The sequence below is a fragment of the Ursus americanus genome, chromosome 4 (genome assembly GCF_024610735.1).
Source record: "Ursus americanus isolate L20-20 chromosome 4, mUrsAme1.1.p, whole genome shotgun sequence".
Taxonomy (NCBI): Eukaryota; Metazoa; Chordata; class Mammalia; order Carnivora; family Ursidae; genus Ursus; species Ursus americanus.
The window spans coordinates 81,202,609-81,207,190 of NC_142130.1; the positions used below are offsets into that span (position 1 = coordinate 81,202,609).

Consider the following 4,582-nt stretch of genomic DNA (forward strand, 5'->3'; position numbering starts at 1 on the left):
CACCCAGTGCTCATTACATCAAGTGCCCTCCTTAATGTCCATCACAGTTACCCCACCCAACTCCCCTCCAGCAACCCTCAATTTGTTTCCTGTAGTTAAGAGTCTCTTATGGTTTGCCTCCCTCTCTGTTTTTATCTTATTTTATTCTTCCTTCTCTTCCCCTATGTTCATCTGTTTTGTTTCTTAAATTCCACAAATGAGTGAAATCATATATTTGTCTTTCTCTGACTGACTTATTTTGCTTAGCTTAATACCCTCTAGTTCAATCCATGTTGTTGCAAAAATGAATCAACGAATGAATAAATAAATAAATACAGGTAAAAATAATCAGGGTATATTATAATTAATCCTTACAGTAAAATGTCTCCCTCTGATTTTGATTCTCTGTAATTCTATCACGACAACTTCTTTTACAACTTCCCATTCCCTGAATGGAGTTGAGTATCTTTGTCTTTAAACCAATTTGTGAAGTCATGTCATTCATAAACAGACGTGTGTCTTGGGTAGGTCTGGGGCAATCGTACAATCTGCCCTCCAGTAGATTATCCCAGACCTCAAGCTTGCTGGGTGTTGAGGGCATATGGCATTGTAACTTCTATCTCCTCCCTGAATATCACTAAAATTTAATTATGAAATTTCTGTCTTTAATGATACTCTATGGGGCCTTTGAAAGATGGAACCATAGATCTTCACAGCTCACACTGGTGATCTTGACTGTGTTCTACACTTATTCAGTTACCCAGGCCCCTATATATACTTCTTGGCACAAGGCAAATTACAGATGCCCAAGTGTTTGATAAACTTTCTATTTTACTGAGATTTTAAAAAAGAGGTTCCGTCTTATTTATCTTTGCATTTCTAAAAGGTAATATAAAGTATGACACATGGTAGATACTCAATAACTATCTATTTAGTGGAAATTGGAAAAATATCTCAATTTGTATTATCTAATTATAATAGCCCTTATAGCAAGATTCAGAAAGAAGAACAGGCCTTCTGGAATTCTAATATGTTGCCAACATCCCCTCTCACCCAGCAATTAGTAGATGTGAGCCACATTCTTTGGGCTAGGGTTATCAAGAATAATAAAAAGTAATAAGAATAATTTATTATGTGCTAGGTATCTAATAACTCATGTGATCTTCATAATACTAAAAGAGGTAATATGATCCCAGTTATAGAGAAAAAAATGGAGCACAGGGCAGTTATGAAAACTTGTTCAAGACCTACAATAATGAAATGTAGAATTGGAATTTGAGTTCAGCAGCCTGGTTTCAGAGTCCAAGGGAAGTTTAGTTGGAAAATTTAAAATAACTTTCCCAAACATGTAAGGATCACAAATAGAGAGTATCTCCCTCCATTTTTCCAGGAGAGTTTTTGGACAAACCAGAACTGGAATATTAGTGTTATTATACAGTTGCAGAAGCAGCTAGGCCTTCATTAATAAAATATTGATACTATAGTTAAATAATGTCATGTCTTTTAAAATATTAATGTTTTTTCAGAAACAAACTTTATATTATAATTAATATATTGTAGAATTTATATATTAGATATATAAAATATATCAAAATGAAGAAGCTGAGGCACAGCTTTGAAATCCCAATGCCTACTTCTCCATAGTCTCTTATAAACTACCATAGAAAGACCATCAGCTGAATTCATTCACAAAATACACAGCATGGTCTTTTTATTGCAGACACCTTCACAGTCAATTCAGCCCAATGAGGAAAGGGCCATCAATCAATCAACCAGACAGTTAATCAAAGCACACACTGAAAGGTCTATCAAGTGAGGGTTCTGAGAAGAATTTAACTTTGATTTTTGAACACTAAAAATACCTGGATTTTAAGTGGTGAGTTTCTTTCCAATAGAAGATGGAGCTCTCTCTTTTTTTTTTTTCTATAAAATAAATGGTCCTACTTAATTCAAAATGGGGCCAGCCAATCAATCAACTTTCTGAAAAGCAATTCATCCTAAATGTTTATAAATATCCAAGTTTAAAAGGGAGATAGTGCAATAACAGTGTTCATTTAGTTCTTTTAAAATTTCTGCAGAAATGTGTTACATATAGAAAGATGGGAACTTTAAAAGAATCCAAACCACTAAAAGTGATTATACATCAAGGGATATGAGGTAAAATTGTGCCAGCCAACTTGATTTCTTCTCTTGTCACTTACCATAAATTCAGGTGGCAAAATTTGTGTTTCTACCTGAAGTCTCAAATTTTGTGTTTCCTTCTTAAAGCAACCTCCAAAGTTTGACTCAACACTACATTGCTGGGAAGAGAAAAAAATCATCTTCAACCTCATCACTTCTTACAAACTAACATCACATTATAAGTGTTTTTGGATGACAAACTTTTTGTTTGCAAGCCAGTAAGACCACAGACATTTTTAATAAGTATCTGTCCAAATAAGCTCTAAACTCCATCACATCTCACCTCTGATAGGGACTAATATACATTCCTAAAATCAATTGAATGATTGTCCCCAAACTAGGGGGATACTTAGAATTAGAGGTAAAGAACATATAAAATTTTAAAAGATAATTAATGTGAAGAGAAATACATTCATCACTAAGCAATTCCATTCTACTTTTTTTTAAATGTTCGAATAATTTAAATTTCGTAGCTTAATTACAATAACATGTGATGGATTTCAATCTGATTCTCAAAATAATCTTGCAAAACTTGCCTCAAGGATTACCAAAAGACCTCTTTCTCATGGCATCTTGGAGGTGGTAGGCTACGTCAGAATGACGCGGAACATCTCTTTCCCAGGTGCTAATGGCCAGAAACTACTTGAAGTGGACGATGAACACAACTTTGTACCTTTTATGAGAAGCATATGGCCACATAAGTTGCTGCTGATGCTCTGGGTGAAGAGTGGAAAGGTTACATGGTCTGAATCAGTGGTGGCAATGACAAGCAAGGCTTCACCATGAAACAGCGTGTCTTGACCCATGGCCGTGTCTGCCTGTTGCTGAGTAAGGGGCATTCCTGCTACAGACCAAGGAAGACTGAAGAAAGAAAGCACAAATCTGTTCAGGGTTGAACTGTGGATGCCAATCTCAATGTTCTCAACTTGATCATTGTAAAAAAAAAAAAAAAAAAAAAAACCAAAACCAAAAACATAAACTGGGAGGAGGATATTCCTGGATTCACTGATACTACTGTGCTTCATCACCTGGGGCCCAAAAGAGCCAGCAGAATCCATAAACATTTCAATCTCTCTAAAGAATATGATGCCCACCAGTATGTTGTGAGAAAGTCCCTAAACAAAGAAGAACTCTAGAACCAAGCACCCCAAATTCAGCATCTTGTTACCCCAGGTGTCCTCCTGTACAAACATTGGTGTTGCTCTAAAGAAACAGAGTACTCGGAAAAATAAAGAAGAGGCTGCAGAATATACTAAACTTTTGGCCAAGAGAATGAAGGAAGCCAAAGAAAAATTCCAAGAACAGATTATCAAGAGACGGGGGCTGTCATCTCTGAGAGCTTTTACCCCTAAGTCTGAGTCCAATCAAAAATGAGATTTTCTAAGAGTAACAAATAAATAAGATTATAAATCAAAAAAAAAAAAAAAGAGAACGAAAGAAAGAAAGAAAGAAAGAAAGAAAGAAAGAAAGAAAGAAAGAAAGAAAGAAAGAAAAGAAAGAAAGAGAAAAGGAACTGAAACTTTGGCTGTACTTAAACCCTACATTCTTCATGAGGAAGATAAGAGTAGAGTTATATTTCTAAATCGATGCCCCCCATCAAAGCCCACTCTACTATGACTGCACTTCATGGGACTCCAATCACTGCAACTCATAAAAAAGGTATTATCATCCTTTCCTTGCATGTTGCTTTGTAAAAAGCATCTCTGTCCTCTACATGGAAGGCAGCAAACAATAAGCATTGAATAACGATCCTTTGCCCCTAAAAAACGCTGTCCCTTCTTCAGTCTAACGGCCTAAGTCATAAGAAATAATAAATGACTATCATTTTATGACACTGACTTTTGAGGTTGTCATTTGCATAGTAATACATAACAGGAACAATGTCCATTATCTTCCATGACTTTTCTAATCTTATAATATTCTGGGAAGACATTAGATATTTATTTAAAAAAGAAAATGAGTGGGACTGACCCCAGCTCAGGCTAACACGAGGCAGGAAATGTGAACATGGGCTCATGGAGGCAGGACGGAACATGAGTGGGTGTCCTTACCTTACAGAAAGCAGAGGGCTTCTCTGGAGGATGAAAGGAAAATGGCCAGATGGCTCTGAGAGTTTCTGTTTTCCTGCAAGCTGGAAACTTCCCTTGAAAAGCTGCCTAAGAAAAAGTGAAACGGTATCACTTACCATTCATTTAATTCATTAAAATGGGAGGCGGAATAGTGATGGAGTTGAAAGCATGACCTCTAGCGTCAGAAGTCTGGGTTCTATGCCTGGCTTCACCATTTACAAGCTCTGAAATCTTGGCCAAACTACTTAGATTCTCTTGCCTCTGACAAAATGGAGATATTAACAGCTTTTATCATGTATGAATAATAAATAAGTCAAACCATGCAGCTCACTTAGAAGAGTGCCTTCCACTTA

At 36.1% G+C, this 4,582-nt stretch overlaps 1 pseudogene; it reads left to right on the forward strand.

Annotated features, from left to right (window-relative positions):
• The first annotated feature begins 2,757 nt into the window (after window positions 1–2,757).
• LOC123784354 (small ribosomal subunit protein eS6 pseudogene) lies at window positions 2,758–3,534 on the forward strand (annotated as a pseudogene).
• Window positions 3,535–4,582: the final 1,048 nt, after the last annotated feature.